The sequence below is a fragment of the Coturnix japonica genome, chromosome 13, assembly GCF_001577835.2.
Source record: "Coturnix japonica isolate 7356 chromosome 13, Coturnix japonica 2.1, whole genome shotgun sequence".
NCBI lineage: Eukaryota > Metazoa > Chordata > Aves > Galliformes > Phasianidae > Coturnix > Coturnix japonica.
The window spans coordinates 13693716-13717616 of record NC_029528.1 but is presented as its reverse complement, the minus strand read 5'-3'; the positions used below and the strand labels follow the sequence as shown (position 1 = coordinate 13717616).

At 44.1% G+C, this 23901-nt stretch overlaps 1 long non-coding RNA gene across 3 annotated transcripts in view; it reads left to right on the top strand.

The window, feature by feature from the left end:
• Window positions 1-23901, top strand: part of LOC107320432 — a 131852-nt gene that overhangs the window by 95430 nt on the left and 12521 nt on the right. For all 3 annotated transcript variants that reach the window (XR_004308894.1, XR_004308895.1, XR_004308896.1), the window contains 6 exons: window positions 422-588; window positions 772-7387; window positions 11234-12693; window positions 13410-13965; window positions 14538-14635; window positions 17271-17448. This is a non-coding gene — a long non-coding RNA (uncharacterized LOC107320432). The remainder of the gene's footprint in view (window positions 1-421; window positions 589-771; window positions 7388-11233; window positions 12694-13409; window positions 13966-14537; window positions 14636-17270; window positions 17449-23901) is intronic.

Genomic DNA, 23901 nt, shown 5'->3' with positions numbered 1-23901 from the left:
TGCTTCCAAGGGAATGCGAGAAACCAGGTCAGCAGAGTGGAAGTAACCAAGGAAAAAAAAACACATCTTCTTGTACTGGGAGAATTGTCAGGGAAAAAGAAAGAATAGAGAAAGTGGGAGTAAAGAAAGAAAAATAAAACAAAAAATCAAAAGAAAACACTCATGGTGTGGATTTCAAAACCAACGTCTGACAGCTGTAGTATATTCAGTGTCTGACATCCCAGTGGCTTCAGTGAAAAAGCAAAGCTACTGATGCTAGCACTGAAAATCCCACATCCCAGCTATTTTGAGTTCACTCGCCAAAACTACCAAAATATAGCCATGATTTGCTTTCTGTTTCTCTTAAATTCTTGGGAAAACAATCAAACTTGAGACATGATCTAAGGCGCTGGGTAAAAGATGTCAAAATATTCACTCATAGAAAGCAAGTGGGAGCCCAACCTCTATGGGCTTTGTCCCTGGAGAGCCTGAAAGGACACATCAGAGCTGCTTCCCGAGGCTGGTGTGCAGGACTGTGTGCAGGACTTCCAGAGGAACATCTGGAGCTCTCCACGGACCAGCCCAACCAGCAAAAGCTTACTGAAGAAGGTAAGGCAGTATTTCCTTTTGTTTCCCTCTGCTAGCTCATAGTTTTGACTTTCCCATCCCTGTTCATTGTTGGGTTTTGTTTCATAGCATAGGTGCCGCTGGGGACAATGGTGCACAATTTGCACAGCAGACATATGGGGCTCGGAGCAGACCAACTTCTCACCCATTTACCCACTCTTTCAGGGCAGTTTCATCGCCTGCATCAAGCACCCAGGAGCACAGCTGGCTGATGCCACTGCCAGCATCCAGGCAGACTCTTGTGATCCCAGCCACAGCCAGCAGCCTGCATGTAGATTGATTTCACTCTCAGTTTTGCAGCTCGGGCCAACTGGGAATGTAAACCGCACTGACCAAGCAGAGTTGGGGAAGTTGCCAGCAAATGCAGAAAAAAGGAAAGGAAGGAAGATGTGGAAAGCATGAGGTAAGAAAATGAATGCTGTTTTTTAATACTCAACGTTTTCATTTGGGCCAGGCCTTGCGAAACTGTCACATTTCTATGACCTTCTTTTCGGTAGAGCATATGATCTTAGATCAATCCTTCAGCCTCTGGGTGGAGCTTAGCTGAACGAACCATTGACAGTGACACCAGGTGGGTGCACACCTGAAAACCCACCTGTCTGTCACTGCCATTTTGCAGGTTGGTTCAACACACAGTGGACAGATGGAGGTTCTCATCTCCATTCAGGTGGAGAGGGGAAATGTGACCATCTACTGTACCTTTCCCTCAAATTTTAAGAGTGCATGGCCCCAAGAGTTGGTTCTGACTCCATTAAGGTAAACTTAGTCCTCTAGAGGGCATGGTTACACTGATTATATATTTAATAATTGACTAGTGTTACCTTGGCTATCTGTTTGCCTTCCTGGCGTAAATCAGGAATAAAAGCACCACTAGTAGTAGAGTTTCATTATCATCAGATTTTCCATGTAGTCTCTCTTCTTGAGGAGGATAATTGCATATGGTCCAGAAGCTTTGGGTTTGATGGCTGGGGAAGCTTTCCAAGAAGCACCTGTCATTCTGTCATTGCTACCAAAATCCAGTGTCAATGCGTCTGTTTTGCTTGTATTTGTGATCCCTCTTCGGTTATTCCCAGCATCCCTTGGTAGCAGCCTCTGCTGGGCCACCTGGATAGCAGAGTAATGTTGGGTTCCCCATGCTAGAATCCATCCTTATCAGAATATATGGCAGCTGCAGACAGTAGATGGCAATTAGTGAGATTTAGGGATTGTGGTGACTGAACTACCTCAGACAAATTTCAAGGATAACAAAATTGTGCAGATGTAAATATAGCCACCATCTGTCCTGCTGTATGTGTTTCCCTGATGCACACACATTGCAGAGGCTTGAATCCAGGAGCCTGTCATCCCAAGGAAGATGCTGTGCTACCTGATCCAAAAACTCACCACCTTCTCTGGGGTAGCACAAGCCATGCCAAGCTCTTTTAATCTGGAGGTCACATCTTTGTAGACCTTATGCAAGGCTCACTTGTCTGTCATGCAAACACCTGCATTTTATTCTGTTTTACAATATTTAAATCCCCTTATAAAATAAACAGCTACTGGCTGGAACCTTACCCAAGCCTTATGTCCAAGATCTGATGAATTTAAAGCTATTCACTAAGGTGCATTGGAGAAATAGAAGGACTGGAAGCAGCCATCAGCTAACATTACGAATAGAGATGTATTGGTCTATTTTTTGTGGCTCCCCTCAGCTCCCGAGTACATTCCATATGCACAACATGCTAAGATTTCTTTCTTTGGATCAGTCATAGTGCCAAACCAAACCAACACCTAGGAACTGCAAAAAGTGTTAATCTGTACTAATTTGTTATCATCACTGAGCTGTGCTGAGCAGTATCCCTTTACTTCTCCTTTTCTTTAGTTAAAGCTGGAATCCATCCTTAGCCATTGCATCCCACATGTCTGTTACAGTCTCATATTCTCTCAACTAGCATAGTTCAGATCTTCAGTTGGTTTTTCTGTGCTCAGCCTTTTTCTCTCTCCATCTCACCTGCTGTGCTTGCTCTTACTGCAGAAGTCTGGGGGGCAGATGTGTGCTGTGTTTTAATCAGCAGCTCCCTGCCCTTAGACACCTTCACTCTGTTATAGTGTTGATCCTGTTATCAGAGTTAATAAACAATAACAATAGGAACCAGTTATGCAGAGCAAATTCTCAGGCTGCACTTACATGGCCAGAGGCGCTCAAATTAGCTCTTTTTCAGCATATCCAGATACCTCTGTGTTGTGCTGTAGTCTGCGGTGCAGACATCCCTTGACACCGCTGTGGGCTGGATGTACTTGCCTATGTTTTTGCAGCATACATGAAAATGCAGTATTAGCCCATGAAAGAGGAAGGAGGGGGTTGGAATGGGGCTGCATTGGCTTTCAGCACTGGACATGCTGTCTCAGATCGTTGTTACTGCAACCATTTCATTCTAATTCATCCATATCAGCCATTTTTAGGTCTTCTCAGCATTTCACTCTTGCCATCAGGCCGAAGAAGGCTTTGGCCATGCTTCATTATGCTTGGCTGGTGTCAGCATAGGAGTGAGTGACACTGTTATCCAAGTCTATCTCTCCACCACAATGCAGACAGCCAAGCACTGTTGGCCCCAGTGGATATTGCTCAGCAGATCTTTGTCAGGCTTGTTCAAACAAGATATGTTACCATTGACCTAACAGCTAAAAGTTCACGCCTCTGACTCTGAGATACTTCTTGTCTTGGTGTCATTTGTTCATTGAAATAATTGGTTGTTGTAAGATTATCACATTAAGAGGGATTTTTGTTTGTTTTGAGAAGAATGGCATTGTTCTTAGTATCAGATACTTGGTAGGTAGTTTATTCTCTTGCTTCCTATTCCACTGTGGGTTTGAGTACACAAAAATCAGAGAACATAAACCTTGAACAGATCCAACTGCTATACAAACCTCCTCTTGTCTTTGCCAATTTAATTCATTGCTGGCTATGCAGCTCAGGCTTCTTGTAAGTGAAAGGTGCCAATCACACAGAATTAAACAGTGGTTTTAAACAAAGCCAACTCACCTGTTTGCTGGAGACTTGAATCAGACCACCAAACAGATTTGCAGTTATGCCTAGACATGAGCCAAAGCCACGGAGTCCAGATCCAAAACTGGCTTGAGGCTCTCAAGGTCTCATCTGGATGGACTCTATGGCTTCTTAACATAAATCATTGTAGGAGATGAAAGAATAACATCAGATTGGACCTCTGAGGCATGACAGCACATCCAGTCCTGATTCAGAGCCACCACTGAATAGGACCTAACCAACACCTCATTCACTGGACAAACAAATTTGCAGGTTTTGTTCTGATTTGATCTATTTTTGATGACTTCTGGGATTTACGTTCCATTGCCTCAGTTCCCAGGTCCATATGAAATCCTGGATCAGTCCAAGCATTGCACATCAGAACTGATGTTGGCCCACCCTAATTTCACAATGATTCCTTTACATGTAGAGCAGAGTGTTTTTGGATCTGGCATCCAAAATAGCTGTTTCTCTTAACATTTGTTGACTGAATTCAGGGGAGCTGGCTGTGCTGGGAATTCAAGGGGAAAGACTGCATTTCATGAGGCCTTTCTTTTTTTAAAGCAAGCTTCAAAACTAGTATTTACTGTTGGGCTGATAAGCAGCCCTGTGCATTTAATGTGCCCCCCTGGATGTCGAGTTCTGATCTAAGACAAGTAACAAAACTCATCTTCCAAGGCAGAGGCACAGCACACTGAGCAGCCAACTGCATTAAGTTATTTTGCAGGACATCTCGGGAGCCAAGATCCAGTCTTCTCTGTAGAAAAGCTGTGAGAGATCATCGCGCTTCTCACAGAGCAGTTTGCCTTTGAGTCTGCAGTCCAACATTTCTGGGATCCATCAGGAAAGATTGGCAACCAGGCACCAGCATAGTGCTGGAGGGTGGTAGCCATCCTGTAAAGATTTAATTTCTGAAGCAGAGTGACTTCATGGAGCCAAGATGCTGTGTGGAAGGGTGAGCACAAAGGTTCCCCCCGAGCGCAGGTCAGGCATGTGGCTATAGGTCTGTGGAATTTTAGCATTTCCGACTTGAAATTCTTGTTACTGAGCTTTCAAATTTCCTTTCAAGTTCCTAATTGCCAACAGCCAAACCAAACTAGTTTGAAGCCCTAAGTCTCTCTGTCCATCCACAGCCTAGCAGCATTGCCAAGTGATATTCTGTTACACCACTTAGGGATAGAAAATAATTTGCGCTTCGATGTATTTCTAGTTTTAAAAGATGCATTTCTTTAGGTTTTGTTTTTGCTTTTTCGTCCTTCAATGTGTTTACCTCCGTGGAGCCCCTTGCCATCAGAGATCAAGGGCTAATTCTTTCAGGTTACTTTGTGGGAATTTAGGTAAATAAGTGGGTATTCCCATAAATCATGTTTTTCAGAGGTCAGTGAAAGTGCATGTATCTCCATTGCCTCTGGAGGGATTTTTAGCCTTAGCTTCTTGATAAAATAATTAAATGCTCTTTTGCTGACCAAAGCTCAAACTGTTCACCAAATCATTGCACGTTTTGCACGGGACTTTGAGAACGAGGCTGCCTTAATCCCATTCTGCAAAGAGTCTGTGCTGAAGACCTTGGCTTGAGCTTGAGTTGTGGGAGGAAAACAGCAGGAAACACCACGCATGAGGTAAGTTCACAGACTGGGGTGCTCCCTGCCTGCTCCCAGCAGACATCTCTCTGCTCCCCACTTTCCCAGCACATCTGTGTGCAGGGCAGTCACACTGCCTCCATGCAAGCACTGCACCCCTCTCAGCCTCACCCCACTTGGAAGCATGACTTCCATGAGAGCAGACACTTTTAGTGTGAAATGGAAAGGACCTGAGTGCAGATTGAGGACAGGGAGTATGGAGCAAGGCATGCTGTCTCCAAAGCGAGGAAAAAAAATACAGATGTAGAAACAGGTGTTCAGGATACGTCTTTCCCACCTTACATCCCTGTCCAAGCTAATCCACATTTGAGGACACAAAACAGTGTAAGCATTCCTCTTTCTCCCGATACAACTACATTCATTCTTCCATCCCACAGCTTTCAGCACCAGGCGTATTCCATCCACACAGAGCATAGCTTGCATACCTCCTCAACCACAAACACACATCCTACTCATAGTCTTCCATGCTTGCAAGCACAGAGCAAGTGGAGAATATTGCACTTCACTTAGATGTTGGCCATTGCTCCAAGGTGTGTGTGGTGAGCAGGAGATCCTCCTCGTCACTGCTGGTTCTCCTCAGCCACACTAAATCAGACAGTCATTGCTTCTTCTTTTTCAAAACAAAGTGATCTGTGAAATAAAGGGAGAAAATGTGATTCAACACCTGTCATAGTTACATACAGGTGGTTACCATCTTCAGATGGAAAAAAATCTGTCAGATCTCATGCAGGTGTCACTCACAAGTGGGTGTACTCACTGCATTCAGGGTTCCCCTTGGATAAAAGGCAAGTTGTGATTGTTGTGGGCCATCTAGTATTCTTGCTGAGGATGTGAGTACATTTTGATACCAAGGATGCAATGGTTTAGACTTTGGAATAGAATGGTTCAATTGGAGAGTCCTCTGGGTGTCAGACATCAGTGCCTCTGCAGCTCACAGGGAAGATCTGTGTCTTTCTCTACCCAAAATGGTGAGCTCTAAATCCTGATCAGAGTGTTTGGCATGAGGTTGCCATACCATTCAAATTAATAGAAGTAGACCATGACTGTGATTTGTTCTTTTTTCCCTCTTGTCTGACAGATGCTCAGATTTGTACTACAGCATTAATAAGTGTGATTAATTCTTTGTGGTCTGGAGATATTGGAAAGTAGGTATCAGTAGGATGTGCCAGGTGAGGAACTGTACCATTCATAGTGTTGAGTGAGGTAGAAGGCTGCCTAGAGCCCTTGGGCTATCGGTTTCTTATCACGGTATCATTAACATATGTACTTATGTCTCCCGGAAAAGGCTGTGAGATTAAAAATGCCTTTTATGATGCCATACCTCCACACTGCAATGGCAGTATTGCCTCTGACCTTCAATAGATCTGAGGCTTTTCTTGCTTACATGTTTCTGTGGGATTTTGGCAGTGCTTATGTTTACAGCATACCCCAGAAAAGCCACTTTGGGGCACAGGCTTAGTGGAAATGCTCTCAGCCATTTCTGCCATGACTTTTTTTTTGCATGTTTTTGGGACACGGCAGATGTGGTCAACCCCTTCCTGTTCCTCCTGAATCCAGCAAATGAGGAGGGAGGCTGGTATTTTAACGCTTCCTCCAGGCATGTTACCTGTCCCTGTCCATCCGGGCCTTGGGTAGCCTTTCTTTACCTCCCAGCTGTGGATCTGTGTAGGCACCAGATTATTTCAAGTAACATTTCGGATGGACATGAAAAAGGAAAAAGAACTAATTTGGTTTCCGTGGAAATGCTGTCTTTGTATTTGGCCCTGGCTGCCAGGCGTGGAAGTAGCTGTGAGATTTGGGCTGTAACAGGTTTGTAATTCTATTGAGTGATGGTTGGAGGGATGCTCTGAAGCAGTTCACACATCCTCACACAAACCAGTTTGCCCATTCTGCTGGCATCCAGTACAGCTGCTCAGGGGTCTAAAGCTGTTCTGGAAATCTGCAGCCAGTGAGTCTCACCATTAATTCTACCATCTCACCCTGCAGATCTGACCTCTTTTAAGAGTGATTTGATGTTTCTTTAAGCAACACCCCGTCTCTATGAAGAAATGCCAACAGAGGAGAAGTTTCAGGCTTGCTATTTTTATTTAAGCTGTTGGAACAGTATGGACATAATGTAAGTAACTGGACCAGCCAACAGGGTGTCTGTCAGTCAGTGACTCAGTCTTCAGATCAGACAGATGCAAGCCCATATAAATAGGTTCAGCCCAAAAGTCATGATAATAAATAATTTATTTTCATACATTTTAAAGCACCAGATACAGTAAAGTGAATGTTTTCTTTGGAAGCAGGCATTACTGGTCGGCTGTATTTGCTTCCCACACCAGCAATAACATGTTCTGAATGAGTGCAGGGAGACTCCAACCACCACTCTGCCAGAGCTTACTTGATGCTAGGTTGAAGGCAGCTGAATCTTAGGAAGTCAATCTGAAATGAATTAATGTGCTGTCTTGATGCACATGGCATCAACAGGTTTGCAATCCATCACTCAGAGCACTAGAGATCAAGTCAGCCAGGTGGACATTGAAAGAAATCTGACTTTTAATGTGCTTTTTTTCTGATCGTTTATTCGTTGTTGTAGGGCTGAGTCATGCACAGCAAATGAAAATTGTCCCAGGACATTTAAAGATAATTTTTGGGCATGTAAACCACCATGTAAAATCTAGGAAAATACAGTCATGGCAAAACAAATCTCTTTTCCATTCAGATGAGATGTGGAATCATGGAAGCTCAACAGGGAATATTCATATGGACACTGTCCGTCATCCAGACTCCTTGGTTGGATTAGCTTGCTATTTCTTATTGAACGAGTGTTAAGGGAAATTAACTAAGCATCTGTCTAAAATACTGTTGCCTCAAGTTGAAAGGTGCTTTGAGATCTTAACTATGCTATCAGATTCATCTTATCTCGGCCTGCAGTCTCCTAAACACATCACACAGTGTTATCAAAGAAGACCTCTTAACTTCTTAAAGAGTTGCTTTGGGCAAAACCATGGTACATGCTCACTCTTTGCTTTTCAAACTAGACTTCAGGATGGGGGATAAGAAGAAAAAAAATGAGGGGAAAAAAAAAAAAGAAAGAAAAATATTGAGAAGAAAAGCAAAAATGAGACTCTTGTCCTTGGCCATACACAGTCCAGGCAGGGTTGTGTGGGATGGTCACTCTGCATTGGTGAGATCAGGGTGGTCAAGGAGAGGACACCAGCATGTCTCTCCAAGGAGTCTGTAGTTGCTCCAAGAGCAGTCAGTTCTGTTGCAGAGCCATCCTGAATGACATGTGAATGGAGCAGATTATCCTGTGATGTTTTAGGGTTGATATCATGTGGTCATTGAGTAGTTGAGATCCTCTTTGGTCTGACTCAAACATCTTAAGTGTTGATATTCTCAGTGCTGGGTAAGATTGAATATAGGCATAAAAACCCAGATAAGGTTTCCAGATGCTTCAAATGCTCAGTGGAAGTTCTGTTTGGAATAGAATTTATCAGTAAGCTGGAAATGATCTCGTTAGGAGAAAGGAAAAAATAAAGTGTATTGTGTCATAATGAGCATATTCTATGATAGGTGGTCTCTCCATCTGTCAAATAAACCCTTACCCATGCACTTATCCTTGACTACAAATAATATGAACTTTCATGGAAATCTTTAGCCCAGAGCTGTAATTAATATGATTATTTAGAAAAGTTTACAAATAGTTGCATTTTTTAATTTTATTTTCAATGCCCTCTAGCTGTGCACGTATTGTATTTGTGTGATGAAGGAGAAAATACCAACTGCTTTTCTCGCCCAGCTCCCAGTGTAACTTGGCAGATGCCTGCAGCATCCTTGGATGTAAACCTGGGGTCATGCACACCTTATTTGCAGCAGCCCTGTTCACATATTTGAGTTTATAAATGGAGACATTGATGTATTTCAATTTACAGATCAAATGCAGCAAGTTTACTAATAAGAAGTGAGAAGTTTTTTGTGGCTGCTAACTCCACAAACTCCGAGTAGGCAAAGTTCTTATGTGTTTGTCAACAGCATCAACAAAGGTCCATCAGGTTGATCATCATAGAGACTTCTTGTCTTCCCCATGCAGTCTGCAGTTAGTTGTGCAAGTAACCTAACAGAACTGATGGGTGAGAAGGAACATTTTTTAATAGCCATCACTCCCTCGGGTACAACTACCCTTCCAACACCTGCAAGGTCTAGCGAGCTCCTCTGCCAAGGAAAACACCTCTCTTCAGAAGAATAACTAATACTTTAGAGTAACGATTAGAATAACTAATACTGCTTTGAAAAGTTGAGGATTAGGTTCGCATGTCCTAGATTAAAGCACTTGAAGGATCAAAGCCATCTTCAGCAGTTTTTGTTTGAGGCTTTTGGAAGAAGTGGAAGGGAAGAGAGCGTGGAGCAGATTGCTTTCATTTTAGGTCCTTTGTCAGGAGGACAAGAGGGCACTTGCAGGTTGGGGTACTGAAAAATAAATAGCAAAGCAGGTACAATCGTTGACAAAAGCTCTTACAAGCCAGGCTCTCAGGCTGGAGGCTCCCAGGTATCAAATACTTTGTCAGCCTCTGCAAACTGGTAAATAAAGAAAAGATTCTTCCACATAAATCTTTGGAGCTGATCCTCACAAAGAGTGCTTTCAGCCCGAGCTCCTACTTCAATACAAGACGGTTGTGGAAGAGAACAGTGAGTCTTATTTACACATCCAGCAGTAGTTTATGACGGGCACCATCTCATCTCAAGGGTCTGACATATGCATGCATTGCTGTCCAATTTGCAAATTCTTGCATCTAAAAGTTTAATAAGCTCTTCATTTGATTTCTTAATGTTTTTCACAGAAAGTGAACATTTTTCCTGGCAGAGAAGGGGCCGTAAGCTCTTTTATCTGCACCCCATAAAGGGCTGGGATGTCTCTTTGAGTTTGGCCAATAATTTGAAAGTAATCCAGATTTTGTTTTTCCTGCAGGTTTAAATGAAAAGTGAATGTTTTAAGTGGAGGAGTAAGAGGCACATTGAATTTGGAAATATGACCACAGCAGCAGCAGTGCTCTGGAAAAATTCAAGGAGTTATTAAAATCTTTAAAACGCAATTGTTTAGAAATTAGGCACATAGTTTAAAAATGACGTTTTGGCAAAGCTAGGTAACTTAGCCTTCCCATCATATATTACATTAAACCTCTGCCAGGTGTCCCATTGGGATGGCCAGTGCCCTGGAAAGTCCCATGGTTGCCTCAAAACCCACCAAATGGCCAGAGAGCAGCACTTCTAGCCACTGCTCACCAGCATTTGGGGGCTACTTGGTGCTGGGTTCTTAATTACTGGAGACAAAAGTGAGTTTCTGCCCAAAGTCTGGGTCCTTGGAAAGGGAAGTCTCCAAAGTAGACGAGCTCTCTCCCATGATAGTGCAAGCATCCTAAACCGAGACGCGTTGAGTTGCTTAAGGCTGAGCTGCTTCTCTCACGCTGGAGGAACAGAAGAACATCTGGTCTTAGCTACTGTTTTTCAACTGGATCATCTTGTGCCTCACTAAAATGAATGAGAAACACATGCAGGCTGTATTTTCAAAAAGTTGTATTTCATTGATGCAGCTAAAGTAGTGATTTTCACATGCAATTAGATACACAGATGTAGACAAGCAACAATTTACACACACACTACATTTCCAACGAGGCCCTACGTACATTCCCATATGCTTTACACATGCAAAATATGTGCATGGTGAGGAGGCATGGGAAAGTATTTACATGTGCAATTGTATCTTCCCACAGCAATGCCTGGGAATTAGAAAGCACTAACTTAGACAATATTTTGGATGTAAAATCTGATGACACTTTCAATTCTGTTCTGCAGGCTCCACTATAAATAACACTAATTATTAATTATGATCTGCCTACAACAGCACTTCAGCAGGCACTTCAGCAGATAGGCCAGAGACTGGGAGCTCAAATCAGCCTCATGTTCTTTTATATTCTAGAAGTGTTTTGGAATAGACATCAGTGTCCAGAGCCCATTGGAAGCATGCTGTGTGCAGGCGTCTCCCAACGCTTGATGAAGAGTGAAAAAGTGAAGAGTGATGCAGAACAGCCAAACTAACATATTCAGGAGATACAGGTCCAGATTGTGGAAAATGTTGAGGGTTTGGTTTTGTTTGGATTTCTTAATTTATCTTTACTAACGATTATGTGATCGGAAAAGCAATGAAAATGTCTTCTTTATGAAAAAAAAAAACACCTAAAAAACAAAATACAGTTTTATTGAAAGGCTGTTTTGTAGGAAGCAGGATGAGACTTTGGGAGCCTGCAAGGCCTTTCTGATGCCATTCAGCCTCCCCATGTCTGAGTTCTCCTGGTGGTGGGATGGAATCTCTTCATGTTTTTCTTCCTCAGTGCATATGATGATACAGGCAAGGTGTGGTGAGGTGAAGATGTGGTCATGGGAGCCAATAGCAGAAGCAGAATGCTGCTCTCCTAAGAAAATGCTTTTTGTCTGTTCTTTTAACATAAACAGTGTGTTCTTTAAAGAGCACACTGGGCTGTGATGTGGCTTAGAACAGACCTGTAAGAATTAAATCCTGTTGCCATGAATCTATATTCTTTAAAAAGCATGGAGAACGCAGCTGCTGAAGGTTTTGCTACTATGAGTCCAGCATGGTGAGCTTGCTCAGTCTACCAGCAGTCTTCAAGATAAAGAGCTGTGTAGGGTATTGACCTTGGGGAGTAATACTGAGCACAGCATTAAGAGCTAATGGCTGTGGTTTGAAAGCTGGGATGGAGGTGGTGTAGGATGGCCCTGGATGGGACAGAAAGCCAGGGGGAGGTGAGGGCTGAGTGTGAGCACGCTGCTGGGTGAGAGGCTGGGGGACAGGCACAGCAGCAGCTGGGCTGGGGACACAGGTCCATGAGTCAGAGCCACTTGAGTCTCCAGCAGCTGGGGGCTGAGATGCACCAGCCAGGCACTGGGAGTTACCTGCTTGAGTCCTGGCTGAGAGCTCACAGCAGACTTCCACTCCTTTTTCAAAACAGACCATTTATGTGACCCTTTCAGTCCTTGTTTCTGTTAGCGGGCCAAACAAGTTCTAAGTGCCAACATACTGAAGAAGTGGAAAAGTTAGTTTATAGAAGGGAAAAAAAGGGAAGGAGAAGAAAAACAAAACCCAAGTTATTTCACAATGTTTGCATTCCCATGCCTTAACCACAGTATTCCCAGCACGCGGATTTTTATGGTGCATCTGAGAACCAACCACAATGCTAAAGAAACTTCAAAAGGAAAGTCAGGAGGAAGAAGTGTGGAGGGAAGTCAGACGGCAAGGAGCAGAGCATGGCAGCAGCACTGGGTTTGCTGTTGGCAGTGCTTCCCACTCTCCTTCAGTCCCAGCTGGGCCCCAAGAGCAGAGGACCCTGCAAGGCAGCCTGTGTTAAGGTCATGGAGGTCTTTGTGAGTATGAAATTTCATGTTTTCAGTGCCCTTGCAGCAGGTTGCAATAGCAGGGCAAGTCCAAGATATGGTAGATGTAGCTCCTTTAAACCCCTGCAGTGATTTCTGCTATAATAACTATTATCCCATGTTCAAAGAGTCTGACACCAAGAAAATGTGTTGGGATTAGGAAACATCGTACTAGTGAGCAGTTACCTGCAGGAGACCCTTAGCCAGTTTGGCTCCTGGCAGGCTGAGCTTGCAGCTGGCTGTGGGTAAATCCAGACTAGTGTCCACGACAGCAGTAACCCAGGCTGATGTGTGCAGGAGGCACACTGAAAGGCAGCCAGATGTGATGGAGTGTATTCTGAGCAACTCTTATTCGGGAGTCAAGACTTTCTGGGAAAATTTCCCAAATTAAATGGAAAACTAATTCCTTTAAGCCAGCCAGGCATGGCTGACATGATAAATGGTGAAGAGGCTACCTGGAGTCATCACTGCCCAGCCTCTCTGTGGCTTGGTCAGCCCTGCAGCTCCTCTTTGGGCAATGACTGGGGTTACTGTGCTCCACTAAAAACATCACTTCATCCACGGACCAGAGGGAAACTCTCAGCTGTCTGGAAACAGCATAATTTTATCAAAACCAGTCAAGATGTGGCAGGGTGCATCATTGGAGAATCTGGGCTGCTGTGTTCTTTTGATTTTTTTCTGTGACTTTTTTTTGTTGTATTACACAGCTTTCCACTTGGGGATTTCAATGCCTTTCCCTCATGGTTTGTATCTAACAGAACGTATTGCTGCAGCAGAGTTCATCATCAGTGTGAGTGCTCTGTCATATTCTGACACAGATTCAATATGATTTTTGTTACATTACTGTCCACTTGGCTTCAGTAAATGTTATAGACCTGCTGTTTGCAGCACAGTCTGTCTTCAGTGGAGGAGATGGCCTTGACCAAAAAAATTAAAGACTGTTATCCCAGTTTATTGGAAGAGAACAGAAATACCTGAGATGTTCAAGAAAGCATAACTCCCTCAACTGCATTCTGTAAGCATCAGAATGGCCTAACCAGCTTTCAGAAGTGCATCCCAAACCTTCTGGCTCTGAATTTTTCTCGTATGACCAGGGGAACCTTTCCATCAGCATCACTGTGTACCTGTTAGCACTGAGACTGTACCACTGTAGACTCTATTGGATGTCTGATTGCCAGGTGGCCTTATGAACCCAGGAAGGAGGACATGGAGAATATCTGAGGATGCATAGTGTGACCGTCAGCCTGGCTTACACATCTCGGGGTGAGTAGTCGCAGCGTGCTTGCATTTAGCTGCACACAGCACAAGGCGAGCACAGCTGGGATATTACAGACTCGAGGTCGATATGCTAGACAGCAGATTTACAGTTTGCACTCCAGTTTCCATCTCAGGCACGTGGGGCTAACAGCACACATGCTCTGGGAGCTCATACCCCTCATCCATCTGGGATTCCCCATTCAGATGTACGGCAGCTCTGCAATCCTATTTCATATCTCGCGTGGCTGCAGTGCATTGTGGCTTCCCCGTCTGGGTGAGGGCTGTGTTGCCTCTGCCATTGCTCCCTCTGGGAAGAAGCATTTTATCTCCAATTCCAACTTACATATTCCTGCAGCCTATTTCCCACCCCAGCACCCTCCTCAGGTACAGAATAGTGGCAGTGGTCACTGAGCTAACAATATGTTGGCCCATGCAATGCCATGGGCAGATGCCGCAGCCCTTCCCTGCAGTGGACCTGTCCTGGTGTGGAGCTCCTTTACTCACTGAGATTTTTGTCAACACCTTAGCATTATTAAAATGTTGTTTTTAAAGTCAATTTCCTTTTCTTCTCTTTGTAGTTTATGGAGTGTTGCTGAAGAACTTCTCCCAGGCTAAAATGAGGATCAGTTCCAGGTTTCCAATCATATCAACAGTAGGATCGTGATTTATTTCTAAGGTGCTTGTGTAATTACCCATACCCCACACACACCTCCCGTTCACACTGAGTTTCCCTGTAGCTAATGAGTCTTCCCAGAGAGAAGGAGGACCGGCTGGTTCCCTGAACCCACTGCAAATGAATGAGCTTCTAAACCAAATCCAGCCCCTTTGAAGACAGCGTGTCCTGAAAGCTATCAGGCCTTGTTGTAAACACGACAGGCTCAGCTTTCTCAAACAGTGGTGGGCTTTTTGTTGTTGTTGTTGGGTTTTTTGGCCAAGTTTTGCTAGCAGCATTGTATTGATGTCCTGTTGTTTTTTTCTGCTGTTGTTGTTTTGGTCAAAGCATTGATGGGTTTGTATGGCCATTATGGCTTGTGTCATCTTGCCAGCATGTTTCCTAGACACAGGTTTCCTACACAAGGGTTCGGGCAGCAGAGCCTAAGTTACAGCCCCAAAAGATAATACTACATATTTGGGAATCTGAAACCAACCCATTCTAGAAATCTGTGCAAAAGCAAAGCAGTGCTCCTTGGAGACCTGGAGGAGCTTGGAGGGGCCACTTGGTACCTCTTTAGAGCACACAGCACATTGCCAGCCCTGCTGGAACCAGGTGGCCCTGGGCTGGGAGGTGGAACTCCTGCTGCCCCATGCCAACTGCTGAGTGGGTGCAGGCTGTGGGCAGACCGCGTGCAGAGCAGCTTGGGGCTGCTTGTGTCCGGGCAGTCTTTGAACTCTGTCTGAAGTGAGCCGTGCGTTGGCCCCCAACGTAAATTAGAGCAGCCTGGAGACTGTTACAAATTACAAAGCGGCTCTAGCCCAGAGGCAGGCACACATCTGGCCATGCTCCCATCAGGGAAGCAGTGCTGGAGGTATTACTTTGGCTGTGCCTCACAGTCGGACTTCCCTTTACTGGGGTGATCTTCTCAGAGCTGGTTATAACAGGGTTAGAGCTGGGAAGTTACTTTCATGTTTTCTTTTCTGGACATGGTAAACACAATAGAAAGTGTTCTCAGCCTGTGTGTCTGGCTTCCTGCCTGCACTGAGCCTGCTGACCACCTTTCCTGGAATCACCCTTCTGTCTCCATCACCACCAGCTGTCCTCTGGAATCCTTAAAATGATACAGGTAGTGTGCAGCCTGAGTTCAGACAGCCTGTGTGCTGGGTGTAGTACAGAGGTTGGAAGGAGGGCAGACAGCTCAGTCTGTAGCCTCACGACATCCCTTCACAGTGTGAGAAAAGATCAAGCCCTTTTTGTTTAAGCTACCTGATGAATTTTCGTGTTGCTATGAACCCTTAGTTGACTTATCTACTGTAATTCAGCTACTCCTGAGGATGATAACTCCTTCTAGTACACTTTATGACAGAGTGCATGGGCAGAAGGAAGAGCAAAGGACGGTGCTCCACAGCCTAGGTGCTCATCTCTGCTGGTGACCCTTGGCCAAGGCACTAACTGCTCACAGCTCTACTTTTCCCTTATAAATTAAACAGAAATCAGCCTTTACACTGGCTTTCTGATGAGGAGAAAAGGTTACCTTATCATTTCAGTGCCTTCTTATAGCCCAGAGCTCTTCAGCTGGCAGAGAAATGGCACATAAAAATTGAACAGAATTGTCTTTGCTGTATTTTCACTGGAATTTTAGATTATTTAAGCTAAACCACCTCTTTTCCTAAGTGTCATACTTAACATCAGAGATGACTTAAGAAGATTTCAGTGTTTGGGATCTGGATAGATGCCCCTATTGATGAATCATGGAATCATAGAATCACCAAAGCTGGAAAAGAGATCCAAGGTCATCCAGTCCAACCATCCACCTACCACCAACATCTCCCCACTAAACCACATCCCTCAGTACAACACCTAACATTTACTGAGCACATCTAGGCTGAGAGCCAGTCCCTGCTTTCCCTTCAGCCCACACTCCAAAGGGCTCGGAGATGATGCTCAAAATGCCAAAAAAACAGGGGGCATTTCCAGGAAAAGGAAGACTGTGCAGTTTTTACTTTCTCATCATCACCAGCAAGGAAATAGGTTTGTTCACATGAAGTCACTGACCACTGGACTGCACACTTAGTGACATGTTTTGTTAGACAGAAGACATTACACATGATTTTAATAACAGAACTTTTATAGACAGGCTCTAATATTTGCAAGATCACTTGAAAAGGGGTATACAAAGATAGCATTTTCAGAAACAGCGTACACAGAATGAGCAGTAATAATGAGAAAGTAGGAATAGCGACTGATGATTCTGAAAACATTGGAGTTGTAAGGGATAATACTGGGTTTACCAGATGCTTTTATTCTGCCACGGGATTGGATGCCTGTTGGCTAATGGAGGTTGGGAAGTGGTTGTGCTCATTTCCTCTCCAAAACACACCGTAGGTTTTTTGTGTGTACATGTGTGTTTCTTTGTTTTAATTAAGGCTTATAGGTGAAAAATAAACAATCCGAGGAAATCAGACCATTTTCACAAAATACTTGCTTAAAAAATTAGCTACAGAATGTTGGATCATGCCTTTGTGAGGTAAATATCAGCACTATGAGTGGATGTAGCACACATGGCGTATCTTGGTGGCAGAGGACAGTGCTAGCAGTTGCCTGGCCATCCTTGTGTGATTTTTCCAATCTCTTCCATTCATTTATTTGCTCACAGGTCTGGGGCTAAATTGAGCTGCCATCAAGTCTTGTACAGTTCAGCTGATTTCAACAGAGACACCCAGGAGGGCACAACTGGTCTGACTGCATGTGTGATGTCGTGTGATGCTGTGGAGTCTCCTAGATGGAAGGTGCTACAGAGGTGTGAAAAATGGGATTTCTTTGGAAGTGCTGAGGTATGAGGGGTGGGCTGGAGAACTGAGCATGTCTGTGTCAGCATGGGGAGTACAAAGTGGCTTCCCATATGGTCAGTTTTTAGGATTTCTCCTGTTTCAAATCTGCATAAATGGCCCACTCAAGGAGGCCCAACTATTAAAAACAGCTGACGACGAAAAAGGGGGAGGTGAGCACCAAGCAAACAGCAAGTAAACTATGTAACTGAGCTGACAGATGGCAAATTAATGTTGTCAAATAGAAATAAGTACATAAAGCTAAGGAGCACTATGACCAGATTGCTTTCTTGCACATGAAGTCTTTAATCATATGGATATCCTTGCTATTTTTACTCTAATGAGATTGGGAAAGAAAAATAAGACCGAGGCATCAAATTAAAGATGAATTAGCTTTGAATCTGCAAGAAATTGAAGCCCTTGCAGAAATGAGGAGAATTATTTGCCAGGCAACATTAGTGTCACCGATGGACTTGTTTGTGCTTCTGAATTTGGACATGTTTATTTTATTGGTAATATTGCTAGAGCAAAGAATCAGTGTGGGTAGGCGGTCGAACGAAGTTGAGTGAAAACTGATGTTTATGGAAGTTTTTGCCCTTAAGCAAAGGCAAAGAAAAAAAAAAAAAGAAAACTAAGCCCAAAAAACAAAAACGCAACAACTTCCACCTTGTCCTTGTAAAAGAAAAAAAGTAGAAAAAATGTGTCTGTTGCATGAAACATCTTGATGAAATACCAGTGAGCCAAGTACACGACCATAAAATAAGGGATGTATTTGGCACGTTCTGAGCTTTATACTAAGAACCGGACTTTGGGCTTTGCTTGGCAGATTTCTTTACTGGTAAGCTTGAGGATGGCTTTTAATCAAGAGGCTAACATGGACTCTGACAACAATTAAGGTATTCACACCTCTGATTAAAGGGAGAATCGGCCTGTATCTGAGCAAGGAGCTCAGTAAACAAATACATCAATCATGGAAAAATATCCCCCAGCATGTGTGTGGTCAGAACAAGCCAGCCAAGGCAGTTAAAAGGAAGCAATTTTCCTCAGTGCTTGGAAGTAGGTAATATAAAATAATCCATAATTAAGTTTAATCGTGGCTTATCAGACCTTTCTAGACTGTGAGCATTGTGGTTAATGTTTAACATATTACATTTGCTATAAGCTTTCTCTGATGCCATTTCGTTGATACTATGAGCCCGTTTTATTTGGAAGTGGCAGATGTGACAACTATGCCTGCAGGCTGGGTTTGCAGCTGATCTGAAGTGGAATAGCTGTAGCAAAACTCTAACATGGTGTGGACTAGGTCTCTGCTAACTCCAAATGGGTTTTGCTGTGCTGCAGTCAGTGGAGCCAATAGAGGAATCCAACTTATGTGTAAGAGCCTGGCCCAAATAGCACCCTGTTGCTGTGCAATGGCCAGATTTGAGTCCGTAAGTCTGTTGATTTAATCTAGAAACTGCTTTGAGCACTTTCTTTACAAAGGCAGAGTTACTTTGCTGGTAGAGGAAGGCAGTGTCTGGTACCCTCAGAAAAGTGCTGGCACTGCTCTCCTTGCCCATCGAGGGCAGACCTGAGTGGGATGAGCTCTTCTGCCCAAGAGGGATGGGAGAGAGAATATGGCAGGGATCATAGTGGCCAAGGCTGTTGGCTTGACCAAAGAAGTCTGCTGACCCCCAGCCTACCCAGCACAGAGCACAGTTTGCCAAGTCTCACAGCAAGGGGACAGTCCATTATCACAGGCTGCCTACCTTGCAGTAGGCAGGTTGTCCCTTTGTGAAACCAGTGCTGGGTAAATGTCAGGCTTCTTGCATGCCTCTTAGAGACAGTTTTAAGACCAGAGTTGGGTGTGCTTTTCAGAATGCTGTTACGTATGAAGTATGCAACATTTGCTTCAGAGTAACGCTACAGATCTTCTGAGTGTCTCAGCACTCAGCTAAAGCTGAACAAAGATTTGCAGGCAGAGATTTGTTTTCCCACTTCAGAAAGGAGACCAGTTTGGTGCTAAGTAGGAACTCTTCATTAATCAAGATATTTCATTTTAATGCTGTCAAATGAATGCTTTTATGTACTGAGATGACATTTAGATAATTCCATTTATAATCTTTAGAACTGAAAAACACCATCCTGAAAAAGAATTTGTAGTTCACCAGAGAAAGAAAGAAAGAAAGAAAGAAAGAAAGAAAGAAAGAAAGAAGAAAGAAAGAAAGAAAGAAAGAAAGAAAGAAAGAAAGAAAGAAAGAAAGAAAGAAAGAAAGAAACTCGGTATTAACTTTGATGAGAAAATTGGAGAAAATATGCTGGGGAGGGGAAACAGTCTGAAACAATTTCTTTGGTGAACCTGAGAAGTGGTTCCCTCCCAGCTCCCCTGTCAGCTGACTGAGAGAATATCTGTAGACTGTTTTTCAAGCCTTTCCTCATGGCTTTATGTTTAAATGCTCTTTCCTGATTTTTTTTATTTTATTTTTTTTGTCCAGGCCATCACATTTTCCAGGTCCCCTTGAATTTAGACACATCTGGACTTAGGCAGGCCTCCTTTCATTTATTTTCACTCTGCACTTGCTGAGCCATGCCAGCACTTTGTGTGAGCGCATGCATGATTGGCAGGATCTGAGCCTGCAAGTGCCGAACATCTCTGCATCCACCCAGCATCCGTGCCTCCCCGCAGCGCTGGGGGATCTGCGCCTCATCCTGCAGTGCTGGGTTTCCAAGGAAAGTTTCCACCCTATGACCAGAAATAGAGGCAGGCATGCAAGGGGGGAAACACAGCACCAAGTGCCAGGCCCCCCAGGTTGGGCAGCTTCCTCATCAGGGTCGAGTTACTCTGAGCTCTTCATGTGAAGTGAATCGCAGTGCAGCTGTCTCATTTTAGGCACGTGCTTAGGTAGTTTGATGAAGCAAGACTTTGGGTTTCTCGGGATGAGGACTGCTTTCCCCACTCTGGGGAGCCCACCAGTGTCTGACGCAGTGGGAAAGGGTTTTTTTGCTCGGGCTTTGAAGGCTGATCATTATTCCCATGACAATATGCAACCTGCAAGCAGCAGAAGTTTGGTCCAGTGTCCCAGAGGTGCAGCCGTTGAGACGTACAAAGGTCCATAGGCAGTGTTTCCAAATGACAAAGCTTGGAGAAGGTCTCAGGAGTCTCAACCATCCTCTGCCTGCCCCTGCCCTGGCCAGAAGGACCTGTGCCTATCTGGCACCTCTCTGATAGCCCATGGTGGCTTTGTCCAATGTTCCAGAGAGCTCGGCTCTTCCAGAGCTGCAAACATAAAACCAGCTAATAAATAAAGTGTTTGCTATTTCTTTGGCAAAAAGAAGAAAAGCTACAAAGGAAACACCTACAATAGCAGGTTTTTGTTTTTTTTTTAAATGTGTCTGGATGGGAACTGAAGGTCTATCGCAAAGACGCTTCTTTGGCTTTGATTTGACACTAGATTTCAGTCGGTCCAATGGAATTTCAATGCTATGGCCAAATATAACATCAAATAATGAAAAACTTCAATGGTAAACATTAACACAAACAGGCATCGGGTGTATTAAACATCTTTTAGAATGCAACAGGCCAAATCTGCAAATTGGGAACAGGTCCCTGAGCTGGCACACTATAAAAGCAGGCTTCAGTTTGCCATCTCCAGGACCTGTGGATGGAGTACAGTGTATATCTGGGTTAGACTCCATTACGTGTTTAGATTAAACTCTGTGTAGCATTGATTCAGCTATTTATTTTGGCTGTGAGGAGCTGGTTTTCAACCATGGGTGCCTTAATGGGATGTCCATAGCTCGGGTCCGCATTAAAGGGTCTAAGTGCTTGTTTTGTAAGTCTGGCTACTAAGATCAGTGGCTCAACCCAAGCCTTGAAAAGCCAATAACAAAAAAGGGGCCAGCTTTTTTGTTGTTTGTTTTTTGGTTTTTTTTCCAAAGCAGATACCTGCAGTGTGTGCTTTGCCACCTGAAGGAGTCTTTGAGTCTTTCAAAAGTGCAAATGCCCAGCAGCTTCCAGGGAAAGCAGCATGGTGCAGGTGTGAGGGGCTGACAGCCCTTTTCCTCCCTGTGCTGTTATTGAACTGGTCAAGATCTCAAGATCTGTCCTGCTGAAATGGGTTAGTTCCTTTCTCTTTGCTTGCTGGCCAACATGCATGAGGGTCACTGTGCTTAGTGCTGAAGAGGACCAGACTGTTTTGGAGGACACTGTGTGGGGACCTGGCTCTGATGTTGGAGAAGTGCAGTGGATTGAGGAATGGTGCTTCTGCTCTTTCCAGGCACACCTGTAAGTAAGTAATAAATGAAACAACAGAAGTAAGTGGGCCCACAAATAAGTTTCTGCCATTAAAATAATTTCTTAGCTGCAGACCCTATTCGCACATGAACCCTCCATAGCATGCAAAGTCACATGCGTGTCCTTCTGTAGGCAGCTGGGCTGTAGCCCAGTGCCCAGCTTCCAGCAGGGTTGTTTTCCCTACTTTGATTTATAATTGCTGATCACATAGAAGGATGGAGAGAAAAGGCCTGAGTTTTGTTTTTTGGGGCTTTTTTTTTGTTCTTCATTTAATAATTTAATTTGTATTCTGATCTTCAAATCCCAATAGCACCATGTGAAGTAGAGAAACTCTGCAGGGGAGGGGGGAGGAGGAAGAAAGGAGGGAGCCAGGGCTTTCTATTTCCATATGGTGAGCCTCTCTCCTCCGCGATCACAGCTTGTCATCTGTCTTCTTTTAAACTTCAGATCCCATGTAAAAATCTTCCCAGCAAAGAATGGGCAATAAATGTGACACAAAGGCAGTCCATGTGAAGAGACTGCGTGGGGTAGTCATGGAACATGGCTTTGCTAGGGGTTTTCTTTACATACAGGCACAGACATGAGAATAAACAGCCCCAGGAATGGTGTATTGCCATAGAGAGATACAGTGGACAAGAGCCAGGCTGGGTTTTGCTGATATTCTGGGGACATGACCCTGAATATTCCCCTATGTTTACTTGGCTGATGGAATTATAGATGCCTTTCCTATAAGATTTAAAAGTCAGACTTAATGATCACATGATTTACCTGCTCTTCATTGAAGCCGATGGCTAGCATGGCTAGCACAGCCCATGGAGCTACCTCCACAAACAGGACCACCTTGAACCTGGTATTGTACAGCCTGAATGCTGCTCACACCCAGCGCTTCTCAGCATCAGTTTTATCAAGCTGATTCAAGTGAACTTTGCTTTAAAAGAAAGATGGTGGTGTATAATCTTAGTGCAGTGCCAGCACCTCTGCAACTTGCTCTTTGCGTGCCCTCAAGCTGTCAATGTGGTGCAGGTGGCAGAGTTTGGGGACAGCCCTTGCTGCATCCCTTTTGTTGTGTTGCCTGCACAGTGCCTCCTGGTGCTGAGCAGGTGCTCCTTTTTTCCTTTTCCTTTTCTTTACCTCCTGTATGGGAAATCACAGCTTGAACCTCTGATTAATCAGCTGAGGCAAGTGTTGGGTCAGCTGCAGGAGCACAGGTGAGAGTAATGGAGCTGTGCTCCCAGAAGGGGTGGAACACGACTCCACCTCCTCTAAGACCTCATTTAAGGGCTGACCACCACTGAGGTAGCATCTATTGGATGGAGAATGGGATAATGGTCTCCCATTCCCTTCCTCTTCCCTTCCACTTTCCCCTACCGTCTCCATCTTCCTTTTCCATTCCCACTCTCTCCCCTTCCCCCACCCCCTGCCATTCCCTTCCCTCAGGTCCCCTCATGCAATAACTGCTGCCTACACACCCAGGACTTCTCCCCAGTAGCAAGGCCACGAGGCCATAGGATCCACTGCAGGAAGCCCAGTGGCCAAAGCAGCCACCAATGGGCAGTGCCAGAGTCTCCCGATGTTACCACTCTGTTCCGATGAAACACTATATGTAAAGATATAGGCAAAGCATTATGCTCACTGCCTTTGCCAACAAGTTATGTTTTAATGTAATTTAACTGTAATCTCAGAGTGTTTTTGTTAGCTATAATTAGTAAAATATGTCTGTTTTCTGTGTTCCTTGAAGACGTCTGAACTCCTGCCAGTTCCCTATAGTTTTCCTGACATGCAGTGTAACAAGCAGACCACCAAAATGTATTTACCAATAACTGTTTATTTACATTCCATGAAATCTAATAACATTTGCTGCCTTCATTCGGGATAAATGCTGGCCAAAGTGTAAAGCATAAAAAAATAAACATTGACTTAATTTCTAACCCGGTCCACAGAATATTTTTGCTCAATTTGCCCTGCCTGTTAGCATTCTGGCATTCTGCTGTTTGGAAGTTGAAAAAATAATAATACTAATAAGTTGAAAATGTTCTGTAATGTATCTTCCTGTTCAGTCCAAAACCTTGCAGGGATTTCCTGGACGTTTTATTTCTCATTTCTGAAGTCTGCACGAGTTTGGTATTTCATTTCTTTGTTTTCAGCTCTCACAAGTGTTTGAAACCATATTGCAGAGAAAATGTCCA